The sequence below is a fragment of the Artemia sp. Qi Xiang Cuo genome, chromosome 11 (assembly GCF_049724085.1).
Source record: "Artemia sp. Qi Xiang Cuo chromosome 11, ASM4972408v1, whole genome shotgun sequence".
NCBI classification, from domain to species: Eukaryota; Metazoa; Arthropoda; class Branchiopoda; order Anostraca; family Artemiidae; genus Artemia; species Artemia sp. Qi Xiang Cuo.
The window spans coordinates 16,713,182-16,729,460 of record NC_142804.1 but is presented as its reverse complement, the minus strand read 5'-3'; the positions used below and the strand labels follow the sequence as shown (position 1 = coordinate 16,729,460).

General features: G+C 34.7%; 1 protein-coding gene across 2 annotated transcripts in view; it reads right to left on the bottom strand.

Moving 5' to 3' along the window:
* The window catches only part of LOC148946700 (protein snakeskin-like), a 32,790-nt gene that overhangs the window by 11,405 nt on the left and 5,106 nt on the right, over positions 1-16,279 (bottom strand). The gene's annotated exons all lie outside the window — the stretch shown is intronic.

Below are 16,279 nucleotides of genomic sequence, written 5' to 3'. Positions count from 1 at the left end.
AAATGAAGGGTGTTTACTAATTGATTTGAAGGTAAATATTGCAGTTTTGATACTTTTCATTGGTGTCATTTCTTTTCAGAGATTAGACAAAATTGCACCTCGAAAGTTATTTTGTTGTATGCAGAAAATGTATTAATTATCCGATAGAAAGGGCGCATCGGAAGTTTCTGGCTTTCTAGGGCTTTTGAAAATGTGTTTATAAATCGATTTTATCATAGAGAAACTGCTTTGCAGCTAAGTAACCTAAAAAAAAAAAAGCAGTTTTCCTCTTTAATAAAATGGTAAAAAAAAACATGCCTAATTTTGGACTTAAGGGGATTAAAAGTAAATACGCTACTAATAATATAAGAAAGTTTAAGACAGTTAGGACGTTATGGGCTACGGGAGGGGGTAGGGCCCCAAACATTGTACTTTTTTGGCTATCTAAGTTACCAAAACGAAAAGAAGTATTTTCTCGAATGGGATGAGAAGAGATTTTAAGAGAATTGAAGGACTAAAAATCTCAAAAAATTGCTTTCAGATGGATTTGCAACGCCGAAGCTATTTTCCTTTTCTCGAATGGGATGAGAAGAGGTTTTAAGAGAATTGAAGGACGAAAAATCTCAGAAAATGGCTTTCAGATGGATTTGCAACACCGAAGCTATTTTCCAAGGACTCTTTGACATGGCATTTCTTCCTTCAGACGATTTGGCCAAATATGGAAACATTACTACTATATAGTTCGAAAAGTAATCGGATAAGCTGTCCAAGTTTTTTTTTTTTTTTCACTGGGGCATGCCATGGTCTTGTCAGGTTTATCGCTAAATTGTAGTAATTGGTAACATGACTTTCTGCTTTCGTTAGTTTTTCTTTTCACTGCCATGTTTCCAATTTTTCTTATCTTATTATTCGTTATTTCTTTACAGTTTTAGTAAAAAAAAAAAAAAAAAAAAAAAAAGTTATTGCAGTTATTACAATCAGAGCGAGCCTTATGGAAAACAGTGAATTGTCGTTACCTAGGTAATTGGGAATTTTTACTCCTCAGTAGCTGTCATTCAAAGGGGGCTAAGTTACACAACAAAGATTCTTTAGGCGAATTTTAAACTTGACTGTTCAGTCCACCCTAATATTTTAACTAGTCTGTAAATGGCAAGCTATTTATATTAAGAATTTTCGTTTTGAGGGCTTCAAGACGAAAATTGGGACACTTAGACTTGGTACAACACACTTAAAAAACTTTCTGCTTCTATGCGGAAAACACGAAAACAATTTTGACAACCAAAAGTTGAGCCAAAGGAAGAGAAAATAGATATGACCATTCAATCCGCTTCACCCACTTCACTTCAGGGTGGGTATCAATTTTACTGTATCTATAAATGATTAACAGTTTCGAATTATACACTCACTAATTAAACGTACTGATATTTTTTCAAATTGAACTCAAGTTCAGGTTCCATTTATTTCCATAAAATTGCAATAACAAAAATAATATCCCAAAGGGCTCAATGACCCGTTATTCAGGAACGACTTAGAATAAATAAATAATGTTAAAACTGGACATATCCATACCGAACAACGCCCAAATCTAAATCTATAAGAAAAAGAATTCAACTCGCCGACAGTCCCCGCAAAACGGCGATCCTCCTATCACCCGACAATTAAAAACATTAATACGGTACCCTACTTTTTTCTTTTCCTGTTTCTTTTATTTTTCTCTTTTCATATTCTTCTTTTCCTAAGTTCTTTTATTTTCATTTCATCTTTTTTCTGTTTTCTTACCAGGAACGTACACAGGAATTCTTTCCGGAAAAGGGAACAAAACAAATTGTTCTATTGGATTGATTAAGAAGCACGATGAAATTAGGGGAAAATAAGAATTTCAGGGGGATGGTAGAGCGAAGGACCCTCCCTCCTTGCCCCCGTTCCTGTTTCTTACAGTTTTTTTTACCCATTTTAGTGTGGATTTTTGAATTTATGAATTATTATCATTGATTTCAATCGACATATTTGTGAGCTTTTCTGTAACACATAATAGCTTAGGAGAAACATTTTTTGCTAGATCATTTCGCCATGTTTTCACATTATGGCATTATGATTTCACGCTTGGTTTCCAATAGCTGAAAAGCATTTATTCAACACTAAAGGTATGCTTACTCACATAAACAATTAGAACCACGTGACTTCATAACATATTCGCTTATAATCTCGTTCTTGGAAGTGAACAATTATGAAACAGTAACAAGAACGTATCCAAAAAATTTTTCGGGGGAGGGGGGGGGGTATGGGCACAAAACTAAAAACGCATCAAAACTTTGTTTATATTCATGTTTGTTGCGTTTTTACGAGTCGAGTGAGCATTTCGGGGGAGGGGGGACAAACCCTCCATAGATACGGCCTTGAACAGTAGTCATTGAATTAAAAGCATAAAGCGTTGCCACAGAGAAACAGTTTAGTAAAAAACAGTTTGCTAGTAAAAGATATTATGGCTACAATATTTTATATCAGATCAAAATACAATAATCGAGTTATTACAAGAAATATTTTGAAAATACCTCTATTTATGAAAACTAAGGCCCAATTTTCATACTGAGGGAAACCGTAATTTTTACCTCATAGACTTATATAAAAAAAACTCCACATAAAAAAAAATGGCTAAATAATATATTTTCTCTTTAAATATCCTGAACAGGGTTACCACTACAAATTTAACAGCATCCCGAGATTTATTTTAAAAAAAAAATCCCAAGGTTTAAAAAAAAAAAAAAAAAATGCAATTTTCAAGACCTGGAGGAGACAAAATGCCGCAAAATTGAGCGACAGGCTTCCTACCTGTTCTTGGAAAAAAAGATCCGACAAAAGATGCGCCATCAATGGCTCTGGAAGATCCTCATACATTTTTAAATACTTTTCCAGGGATATTTTGCGATATGTATAGTTGCCAAAAGATGTTAAGCTTAGGATAGAAACTTAATAACTTGGTAAAAAAAAAATCGGTACTTATGTGTTATGGTGACCACACTCAAGAAGGGAAATTAGGTTAATCATAATGAATATATCAAAATATGATAAAAGTATAATAGTTTAGTTATGGAAAACAGGCCTCCCAGAACGCATTGTATTAAATACCTAACTACCTCTATATGTTAAATATTTAATTGGAATATACCTACATAATATTTTATCTCGCTCAGACTAAGCTGATTATCTCCGAGTGGACACAAAAAACCGGTTTCATTACAGACCAAGAACAAAGTGTCGTCGCTATAACACGTAGACTAAGTACCAAAAATCTCGAAAGGTGGCAGCCATGATCCTGAAGGATTTGTTGTCTCTAAGACAGAAATTTGCCTTACCCAAGATTCAAACCTAAGTTACCACGGCCCCACGAAAGCGTTCTCTAAGTACTGTGCTGTCAAGTCTTGTATAACAGTGTTTGTTTTCTAGTTTTTGTTGTCTAATCACCTGCTTATGTTGAAAGGCTTAGAGAAAGGAAAGTATACAGGTGGGGGGGGGGGAATTCTAATGTTATATTATTGAACTGTAATATACCAATAACATTTGGAAGTAATTTAACGTTCGAAAGGGGTGGGGAAAAGGCTCACAAATTTAATGAACTCATGGATGACGAGTTGAAAAAAACGAGTTAAAAGAGACGAAGCATTTTACGAAAAACAAAAACAAAGGGTTTGTATTAACGGACTATTCGTGTAGCTAAGAAATAAACTTCCCTCTAGTCAGAATTTCATCCTGAATCCAAATTTAGCATGCATTTGCGTCCAAAATCAATCTTACCTCACCCCTATATATACCAATTCAGGGTATATATTTGCGCATTAGGGGGAGGGGGTAAAGTTCAAAATTTAGATTGGCTTTATTTGTGAATATGAACCAACTATTGACAAGAAATATGTAAAAAAAAAGTAGACAAAGAAAATCAAGTTTTGTATATAGCCTGGGTTACAATTATAATTACAGCGTATGTATATTTCCAATTACAGCGATTTGAATGTTAAAAGCGTTGGCGTACGTCTTCCGATAAGCCAATTTCGAGTGGTATGCACGTCTTTTAGCTAGTAAATTTATTGATAAACTGAAAACTTAGGATTTTTCTTGACAACAAAATCCAAAACAATCAGAAAAGGGACAAATTATGGCTTTTGAAAGCTGATATTTATCTTGATTGGGATCAGCCCCTTTCATTCTGTAGTAAGTAACAGTTGGTTTATTTAAAACAACAGCTTCTCATGAACTGTCCAAATTGTCTACATAGTAAATTGAATGGTACTTGTTAGTTATCGTGACCACACTCAATTTCTTCATCTAAGTAAAACCCGTTTCTCTGTCTGCATTCAGAAATAATTAGTTTAGTCTCAGTGAGATAAACTACTATACAGGTATATTTTAATTAAATATTTCATATATAGGGTTGGTTAGGTTAGGTATTTAATATAATGCGTTTTGGGCTTTCCATAATTTTCTGTTGTAGGTTCCATAATTTTTTTCTAAAGAATTATATTATTATCATATTTTGGTATACTTCATTATGATTAACTTAACTTCAATTCTTGAGTGTGGTCGGAATCATGGTTGAAGCAGTAGCTCCAACCTAGTAACGACCGAACCATTTTTGAAAAAAAACTGCCATCTGATACCGATTCAGGAATGGTAGCCATTATTTCGGTTCGTCTTGAAAAGTAAAAGTTTATTGCAAAAAGAAATTTATGGTGATTCCGAAAAACAGCCTGAAACCCCTCGAAAATAGCGTCAGATCAAAATGAAAAGTGTACCATTGGGAACAGCATAGTCGAAGACCTTATTCAGGGAAATTACAATCCCCCTTCTTGAACAACAAGGAAAATCACTTTTTTTTGCATTGGTAGCACAGATCTCTTTTTTTTCTCTCTTTTTTTCCAGGCCCAGCGGGTTACCAGAACATCATAGATGCTTAATGGCTCATTCAAAAGCTATTTCTCATATCTTTGTGCTTTTTATAAATTATGCTATCTACAAGTGTCATATGGCACTAGCAGGCTACCAGAACAGCGGTGGCGCTAAGGGGTGGCGCTAGCAGGCTACCAGAACAGCGTAGACAATTTTGTATAGCTCATACAAAAAATATTGTTCAAATCTACGTTCTTCCTATAAATTCCACCATCTGCAAGTTTCAAATCGCATTAAAAACGGCACTTTTGAAACATTAGCAGGCTACCACACCATTGTAGATAGATGTTTAATGGCTCAATTAAAAGCTATTGGTTATATTTACTAGGTTTTTACAAATTCTACCATCTATTATATTTTACAGATTTCAATGTTAACTAGTTTCTGGGAGAAATTGCAATGAACTATTTGTCATGGATGAAGCATTAGCTGCAACATAGTAAAGAGAAAACCACATCTGAAAGTTAAAAAACGTTAAAACGATCTTTTTTTCTTTTTTCCAGGTCTAGCGGGTTACTAGAACATAACAGAGATATGCTTAAGAGCATTCCTGCGCATGCTGACCAAAGGTGAGCATGTGCAGGTACCAATCTTCTGACTCAATACCTTCGGCCGGGAGTGCAATGCGTGGTTGGGGGTAAATCATCCGACGCTCCCCGTGTTTTCCCCCAGATTTCTCCAGGTACCCATTTATAGCTGGGTCGACTCTGGCTGAGCTAACAGGGTCATACCATTGACCCCCGTTCGAAACCAAATAACCAGCAACACCAGGACTCGAACCCCTGACTTCAGGATTTCAGGTCTCATATGTACGTGGTTTATATAAATTCCGCTATCTGCATGTACCATATGGCACTAAAAGGCACTTATTATGCCATTTCCCAAGGGGTGGGGCTAGCAAGCTGCCAGAACATCGTAGATAGATGTTTGGTAGCTCATATAAAAAATATTGTTCATATAAGTTCTTCCTATAAATTCTACCATACGCAAGTTTCAAATGGCACTGAAAATGGCACTTTTGGTGCCATTTCTCAAGTGGAAAAGCGTGAGCTAGTGGGCCAATAGAGCTTTTTAGAAAGATGCTTAAAGGCTCATTTGAATACTTTTGCACGTATCTACGTGCTTTTTATCAATTTTACCATTCGTAAGTGAGATATAGAACTGAAAACAACACTTTTGGTGGCACTTCTTAAGTGGAAAATCTTGGAAGTATTAAACGGTATCATTGAAATAATTATGGTCTAAAACCCTGAATTGGCGGTTTACAAGAACACCTTCCACATGCTGCTCCTTCAGGCCCCCTTAATAACCTACGCAATTAAATTCCTGCAAACACCAATATATTAAATTAGATTATTAGAGGCGTAGTTCTGGTAGTACAGCGCTGGACTTCTAATTTTAGTATCATGCGTTAGATTCCTGCTTAAATGTTTTTCTTCAATCAGTTTGTCCCTTCTTCATGGTTTGTTCACTATTTTTGCAAATGTAATGCACTCATTTTTAAGCATATCCCGGGAAGGCTCATTTTAAAGCTATTACTTATATCTATGTGCTTTACTCCCCACTCACATATACCACTCACATATACTCCCCCTCCAAAACTCTTTAGTAAGTTTCGTAGATCGCCTAGTCATCTTAAAAGTAAAAGATTATTGCGAAAACAAATCAACTAAAACTAAAAACTCTTCAACTAAAAATATACCAAAAATTAAGCTTGGACGATCAACAATTTTGAATTGAACCTTCAAACTTCACTCTGCGATGAAGCCTGTGTGCTAGTTTTATCGGTGGTAATTGAGGGGAAGGGACGTCCTTGCCCCCTTGACGTCCTTGCCCCCTTAGTTTTTCGCTCCTGCCTAGGTTTTGAAAGACCTTTTTTGGTCATTTCATTGGAAAAGGCACTGAAAGTCAAATTTATAAAAAGTGATTAAGTATAAATATAAGCTTTTAAATGAGCCTTTAAAGAGCTCTCTTTTGTTGCAGTAGCCTTCTAGTTTCTGCTAGTCAGTAGGCGATTTATAAAGTCCTGTCTTCATTATAGCTTTTTCAGGCGAAGTCGGCCGAGTAAAAACAGCTTTTTGTTCATCGAAAAACAAACGTTCCTGAAAAACATGTACTGTTTTGTAAAGCATGGATAATGAACTTAATGTTATAGACTGAAAGGGCACTTGTCAGTAGCTGGGCAACACGCTAGAGGTGAAATCTTGTTAATTCTAATGAAATAAAAAAAAGTATGATAAAAATACAATAGTTGAGAAACAAATTTGGGCTGTATATTTGCACATTAGGGGGGAGGGGTAAAGAATAGCATATATTAAATACGTAACCTAACACAGGTACCATTTTTTCCCCTTTAACCCCAAAAACTAAAGTTTAAATATTTTTCACAGGGTGAGCAATACCTAACTAGGCAGCGGTAACCTGTTTTTCAATAGCATCTTTGAGATTCTATATGCGGTTCTTCTCGCGTGTTGCCTGGCTACTAAACAAGTACCGTTTTCCGTAGCTATCAAGGTTGTCTGCAGTATTTTCTAGAGGTGTCTTATCTCCCCTAAATCGGTGGTGATTAGAATTTATATTAAATATTAATCTTCAACTGAAACTAAGGAGCGACATAAAAACTAAGGAGCGACATAAAAACGAGCAGAAATTATTCCATATAAACAAAGAAGATCATGGCAGCGCTGTTTTTACTTTAAATTTTAATCAAAAACGAGCAGATTAATAAAAAAAAAAAGTTTTTCCGAGGGAAGTAAAGAGCAAAGTTTAAACTTAAAACGGACAAGAATAATTAGTTCACAGCCTATCTAATAAATATTTATCAATAAAACAAGAACAAATGTTTCCCTGTGTTTCTAGGATTATTGAAAACTAGCGCTTTACTGAAAACACAAAATAATATAAGAGTCTTGGTACGGTAAAAGCAAACCAATTAAGGATACTACAGAATCAAAATATTATCAATCCCTTTTAGGATTATTGCTTTATTTTATTTTTCGTTTAATTTGGTATCACTTCTGCACAATAGGTCAGTTTAGTGACTGGCTCTCGTTTTGGTTCTGAAAAGGACATGCCACAATTAGCTTGTAGACAAGTTCTAAGTAAAGCTATTTTGATAGAATTAGGACTATAACTAGCTTTAGAATTTGTATTATATCTTGAAATTCACTGTTTTATAGACAGAAATAACTGAATTTCCTATGTTCATATTATGTCTTATTTGATCTTCATTTCAAGTAATGCTAAAGCTTATTTCTAACAATTTAAGATTGTGTATTACACACTACTGGTATTATAGCTGGCGAGACCAAAATGCTACGTGATAAATTAGTTTAAAAAAACACAGTTTTTCCGAGGAAAGTAAAGAGCGAAGTTCAAACTTAAAACGGAGTACAGTAGTACAAATAAACCAACTAATTATGTTTCCCCATTTTTTTTAGGATTATAAAAAAAATAGTTCTTTACTGAAAACACAAGACAGAAGTGTAAAACACGGGAATATTGATTTGGGAGTCAAAAGTGAGTATGTAGCCTGACAACAATAAACGAATTCATAAAGCATTGCAGTCTTACACCAGTTGTGATTTCAGCAACTTTCAGTATACAATTAAAATTATCTTAAAAACATAAGCGTAAAATTAAATATTTTATTAATAATCCTGAAATAATTGAACAGCATACAGAAATATTGGATTGATTTATCAAGTAGCATTTTGGTCTCGCCAGCTATAATACCCGTAGTGACTAATATACAATCTTAAATTGTAAGAAATATGCTTTAGCATTACTTGAAATAAGAATCAAATAAGACATCACATGAACTCTAGAAATCCGGTTATTTCTCTCTATACAACAGCGAATTGCAAGCTATGATACAAATTCTAAAGCTAGTCTATATTCCTAATACTATCAAGATGGCTTCACTTCAAACTTGTGTACAAACTAATCATGACATGTCCTTTTCAGAACCAAAACGAGAGCCAGTCATTGAACTGAGCCATTGTGATGAAGTGATACCAAATTAAAAAAAAAAAAAAAACAACAATCCTAAACTGGATTGTTGAACAAAAATAAAAAATAAGATAACAATCCTAAAGTTCATTGTTGCTTTATCTTAAAAGGGATTGATCCTAAAAGGGATCTATAATATTTTTATTCTGCAAAAGTGTCCTTAATTGGTTTGCTTTTACTGAACCAAAACTATATTATTTCATTTTCACTAAAGCGCTGGTTTTCTATAATCCTAGAAACATAGGGAAACATTAGATGGTTTATTTGTACTAGTTTTATTGATATATAATAGATAGGCTGTGAAGTAATAATAATTGTCCGTTTTAAGTTTTAACTTCGCTCTTTACTTCCCACGGAAAAACTGCTTTTTCTATTTAAATTAATCAATAACAAGTACCAGTTAAGTTTTAGAATGTCATGATAGACAAAAATGCCATTTCATTACCTTACTGTTTGGAATGTTTTGACTAAGGTTTGATTAATAGCCCAAGACGCATCTGATTGGCTTGTTCTGACTAGCTCAGACGAAATTTGCTATGTTAATTTCCTGTATATTTTTTTATCTATCCAAAAAATTGGTGGAGAGGGGGGGGGTGAGCCTTTACAAGATCCCCTCTAAGGAGTTCAGAAGATTCTAAAAAATGTCTAATGTTATACAAGCTTATTGGTATTTTGCTAATTGTAATTTTCATGCCTTTTGACGTAAGAATTTGAAAGTCAAATTTGCTACTTAATGTTACGTAATTGCTACTTAATTTGCATTAATGTTCTAGGTAAATTGGTAAAAGATATACAAGTAAATAAAAACTAATAAAAGTAAACGAAAGCCACCTCCATCCCCCCAAGAACTGTATTTGTGAACTGTGAGCTCTAATTGCCTGGTCAATTTCAGCACTGTAATATTCTCATACTATATAAATATGATATGAAAAAAAAAAGAATAAACACCATTTTCACCAGCCTCTATTCTATTTTCTTTCCAAACATTATAATCACTACCGTTGCAATTATGTCTCAACCCCCCTCCCCCCTAAAGTATGGGTGTAGCTCTAGGCTATATGCAAAAATTAACTGAACTTATTCTTTTCAAGCTGGCATTCCTTGGCAAGTTGGCATATAGCACGGACATACAGCATACTTCTGGACATAGCCAACTAGCACTATATCTAGCCCATTAAGGGAGGGGGCCTTGTTGCATTAGCAATTATTAAATTTGGAAATAATGTTGAACTGGAAATCGAATGGTATATTTCTTTATGATAGTCTGATTTCTGTACTATATCAGAACAATATTCAAAGTTCAATCGTTTTGTAGTCTATTATCACATTCGCAATCTTCTGAGTGTCAATAGGCTAGGCAAAGCCAAAATCTTACTGAGATTGTGATTTTAAAAAACTAGGCTAGCATGTGTTTAAGGTCTAAGGCGGAACAAAGACAACAAAAATCCTAACTACATCCATATTCCCTGGACATTTCATTATTAAAAATATTAGCCCCGCGTTCAACAAGCTTACTGTGATTGATTTTGTAATTTTAGCGTTCAACAATCAATCGCAATCATTGAATTGCGTTCAAAAGCACTTATTAAAACATATTGCCATTAATTATCTGCTTACTTGGCTTCAGAATTCAATAAGTTGCAAATCATCTTTTTACAGATAGCCTAGCCTTAACAATTCTTGGAAAATTTATGTTAATATGGGCAGAACCGTTCAAAAGAGGGAGGGGCAACCGGGGCAGCTGCCAGGGAGCCATGGTTGGGGGGTCATAGCAAGAGGATTGTCCATTTTGATCGAATTTTTCACTGTGATTCGGCTTTTTTGTTTATATTTGAGTCGGGAGGGGGGCGCTGTGATTATTTTTCCCTGGGCACCACCAGCCCTAGTAACGGCTCTGAGTAGCCTATAGGCCTAAGCTGATACAAAGAATTTATACTAGGTTCAAAAGATCTATAGGTTTCCAAGATTTTTTTTTTTTTTTTTTGTTAGGAATTCATTTTGATGTTCAAACCACAATTAATAGAGCACACTAACTACGCTTATTAAAAAATTTTTCACAACTGTAGTTAATTGCAATATAGTCCATTGAATATGGGGTAGATCCCCCTTACATCAAAGCCCCTGTATCCACTAGTAACGCCCACAGAAACGACATTTGAATCTTTAAAGTTGATGAATTTAAAAAAAAAAAAGTTTTCCCGAGGGTAGTAAAGAGCAAAGTTGAAACTTAAAACGGACAAAAATTATTACTTAACAACCTATTTAATACATATCAATAAAGCTAGTACAAATAAACTAACTAATTATGTTTCCCTGTGCTTTTAGGATTATACAAAACTAACGCTTTACTGAAAACACAAAAGTCAAGTACAAAATACAGGATTATTGATTTAAGAGTCAAAAGTGAGTATGTAGCCTGATAGCACTAAACGAATCTATAAAGATTTTCATTGTCTTACACCAGTTGTGAAATCAGTAACTTTCAGTATACAATTAAAAATATCTTAAAACAAAAGCGTAAAACTAAATATTTTTTTAATAACCGTGAAGTAATTGGACGGCATACAGAAATATTGGATTGATTTATCAAGCAGCATTTTGGTCTCGCCAGCTATAATACCAGTAGTGGATAATATACAGTCTTAAATTGTAAGACATATGCTTTAGCATTACTTGAAATGAAGATAAAAAAAAGACAATATGAACTATGGAAATCTGATTATTTCTCTCTATACAAGAGTGAATTTCAAGCTATGATACAAATTCTAAAGCTAGTCTATAGTCCTAATACTATCAAGATTGCTTTACTTCGAACTTGTGTACAAACTAATCATGACATCTTGACATGTTCTTTTCAGAACCAAAACGTGAGCCAGTCATTAAACTAAGCCATTGTGCAGAAGTGATACCAAATTAAACGTAAAAAAATAAAGCAAAATCCTAAAATGGATTGATAATATTTTTATTAGGTAAAAAGTGACCTTAATTGGTTTGCTTTTACTGTACTAAAACTCCTATATTATTTTGTGTTTTCAGTAAAGCGCTAGTTATGTATAATCCTAAAAGAATACGGAAACATAATTATTTGGTTTATTTGTATTTATTTTATTGATACGTATTAAATAGTCTGTGAATTAATAATTTTTGTCCGTTTTAAGTTTCAACGTCGCTCTTTATTTCCCTCAGGAAAACTTTTTTTTTTTAAATAATCTTAGTTTGTTTTTTATTAAAATTTAATGTAGAAACAACGCGGCCATAATTTTTTTTATATATACGGAATAATGTTATGTTCGTTTTAATTTTTAATGTCACTTCTAGAAAATACTACAATACGTTTTAATTTTTTAAGACACCTCTAGAAAATACTACAAACAACCTTGACAGCTAAGAAAAACTTTCAGTCTATAACATAAAGTTCATTATCCAAACTTAACAAAACAGTACATGTTTTTCAAGAACGTTTGTTTTTCGACGAGCAAAAAGCTGTGTTCAATCGGCCAACTTCGCCTGAAAAAGCCATAATGAAGACAGGGCCTTAAAAATCACCTACTGACTATCAGAGACTAGAAGGCTACTGTAACAAAAGAGAGCTGTTTAAGGGCTCATTGAAAAGCTTACATTTATATCTAATAGCTTTTTATAAATTTGACTTGATAGCAAATTCCCACAAAGTACACTTTCGGTTGTTTCCCCAACTTTTTTAAATGAAACAAGTGCCTTTTCCAATGAAATGACAAAAAAAAGGTGTTTTTCAAAAACATAGGCAAGAGCAAAAACTAAGGGGGCAAGGACGTCCCTTCCCCTCAATTACTGCCGTTAGAACTAGCACATGGGGTTCATTGCAGAGTGAAGTTTGAAGGTTCAATTCAAAACTGTTGATCAATCAAGCTTAATTTTTGGTAGATTTTTAGTGGGAAAGTTTTTAGTTTTAGTTAATCTGTTTTCGCAATAATCTTTTACTTTTAAGATGAGCAGACGATTTATAAAACTTACAAAGGGGGCTGGGAAGGGAGTGTACGGGTAGGCGGGGGGAGAGGTTTTTGTGAACCTCCAGTTAAGGGTTCTGGAACATAACTATTACAATAGCACCTGTTTTGTACTTCAGAGCTTTTCCGCTTAAGAAGTGGCACCAAAACTGTTGTTTTCAATACTATTCGTTTTCAATACACTTACGAATGGTAAAATTGATAGAAAAAAAATCACGTGTATAAGAGCCATAGCTTTCAAATGAGTCATTAAACATCACTCTTATAAGTTCTGCCAGCCCAAGCCCCAGCTCTTCCACTTGAGAAACGACACCAAAAGTGCCGGTTTTAGTGCCATTTGGAACTTGCTGATGGTGGAATTTATATGACAGACGTAGATATGAGCAATATCTTTGATATGAGCTATAAGAGATCTGTCTACGATGTTCTGGTAGCCTGCTAGTGCCACCCCTTGAGAAATGGCAGTGCCATTTTAGTGGCATATGGCACTTGCAGATGGCGGAATTTATAAGAAGCACGTAGACATGAGAAGTAGCTTTTGAATGAGTTATTAAGCATCTCTCTATGATTATCTGGTAGCCCACTAGACCTGTTGAAAAAAAAAAAAAAAAAAAAAAAAAAAAAAAAAAAAAAAAAAAAAAACGGGAGACAGATCGGTATTACCGATGCAAAAAAGTGATTTTTCTTGTAGTTCAGGAAGGGGGACTGTAATTTCCCTGTGCAAGGTTTTTGACCATGCTGATTCTAATGGTACACTTTTCATTTTGATCTGACGCCATTTTCGAGGGGTTTGAAGATTTTTTTTAAATCACCATAAATTCCTTTTCGCTATAAACTTTTACTTTTAAGACAAACCGAAATAAGAGTTAACATTCATGGCAATTCTTTTCACTGGGCAGTTTTTTTTCAAATCGCATTTTTAACTTTTGGTTACTATGGGCTGCGGTTCGCTCTTTACTACGTTGCAGCTACTGCTGCAACCATGATACCTTGCCGGGACATTTGCCCTCCAATCTTGTTGGTCACTTAAAAAGGATACTAGTAAATTTAATTTTCATTCGAATGAGCTATTAAACATCTCTCTATGATGTTCTGGTCATTCGCTAGCCCTGGTAAAAAAAAGAAGAAAAAAGTCATTTTTTGCATGCAAGTCATTTTCCTTGGTGTTCAAGGGGGGGAACTGCAATTATCCTTAAGAGGTTTTGGACCATGCTGATTCCAATGATCCACTTTTTATTTCGATCTCATGCTATTTTCAAGGGGTTTCAGGCTCTCCCAAAATCACCGTAAATGTCTTTTCGCAATAAACTTTTACTTTTAAGATTAACCGAAACAATAGATACTATTCCTAATTCAGTGTCAGATGGCAATTTTTTTCTCACTAGGCAATTTTTTTTAAACGTGTTTTTCAACTTTTCATTACCATGGGTTGTGATTCGCTCTTTACTAGGTTGCAGCTGCTGCTGCAACCATGACCTAGCCTAGGTGAAATGTAAAATCAGACAGATTTTACAGAACTTCAGAGCATCACTTAAAGTCTAATTAAGTTTAAGCTTTATGTTGGTATCTTGAAGTCAAGATTAATTTTTAACAATTTCTATATTTAGTTTTTTGCCTTGAACACATTTTTTTCACTTTGATTCGGCTTTTTCTTGCTTAGACTTATATTTGATTCGAGAGGTGGGGCACTGCAATTAACTTTTCCCCGGGCACTACAAAGCCTAGAAACGGCTCTCAGTATAGGCCTAAGCTAATACCAAGAATTTAGATTAGGTTTAAAGGATCTATAGGATTCCAAGATTTTTTTTTTTGCAAGAAATTGATTCAAACCGCGTTCAACTACTACTAATACTACTACTAACAACTCACCGCAGCACCAATACTAACAACTCAACGCAGCACCAAGCCACCCGAGGCCAACACAGCCACGCACGCTCCTCCTCCACCTCAAACTATTCAAAGCCTCCCTTTTTACATCCGCCCACGAAGTTCCCATTTCCTTCAAATCTTTCTTTATGACATCCTACAACGCTAGACGGAGGCGACCTGCTTTTCATTTAGCCCTAGATGGTTGGCCAAAAAGGACAATTTTCGGCAATCTGTCATCCTTCATCCGCACAACGTGCCCTAACCACCTCAACTTTTTTTTCATTATAGCCCTAGAGCGGTATTCAACCACATTTTTCGTATAGCCTATATACGGTCATTCAGCCGGGTACCCAGAACAATCCTTAAGCAATTTCTCTGGAAAACATCTAGCAAATCTTCATCTGCTTTTCGGAGCGTCCATGCTTCAGAGCCATATTTGACCACTGTCATCACTGTAGCTTCTAATATTCTAGTCTTGGTTAGCAGACTTATCTTCTTATTCTTCCAAACTTTTTTTAACTGTGAAAAAACACCCCGAGCCTTTGCTATTCTATTTTTAAAATCTTCACTGCTCCCACAATCTTTACTAATAATACTACCAAGGTAAGTGAAGCTGCCCACCTGATCAATCTTTTCATTACCCAACGTCACCTTTTCATCTTCACTTATTCATAGCCTTAGTGACTTAGTCTTTCTAACTTTAATTTTCAAACCAGTTCTAGCACCCTGAACTCGTAAAAAATCTAAAACATCATTCATTTTGCTCACACTTTCATCTAGGATGCTTAAATCATCAGCATAATCCAAGTCCAGGAGACTTTTTCCTCCCCCTTTGATTCCGTGGTCTCCCATTGCCTTTCCTGTGCTCCTTAAAACAAAATCCATCAAAATAATCCAAATAAAGGGGGATAGAACACAGCCCTGCTTAACTCCTGATATCAACAGAATCGAACGCTTGCTCGTAATCTGTAAAACTGAGGACCAAAGGTGTCTGAAAACTTAGGCACTTCTCAATTATTAGCCTAAGAGTGAAAATTTGTTCGACACATCCTCTACCTTTTCTAAAACCCCACTGCTCTTCTCCGAAAACTTTGTCAACTACATCTCTCAGTCGAAAAAGTATCATATTACTAAGTAATTTACTACCTACAGAGATCACACTAATGCCTCGATAATTACCATACTCGCTTTTATTACCTTTCTAATAAAGTGGCTTAATAATGATGTTCCTAAAATCCTTAGGTAATTCCCCTTTTTCAAAAATCATATTCATTATCTTCAATAACTTATTTCTAACCTTAGAGCCACCATATTTAAGAAACTCATCTACCACCCTATCAGCACCTGGAGCCTTATTATTCTTTAATCATTTTAGTACTGTTGCTAATTCCTCCTCACAAAACAAATCTTCCTTCACATCCAAAGTACCACAAACTTTTTCATTTTTCCTCTATATTTTTTCCTGCAACTCTATCTCGCTTAAGCAAGTTCTC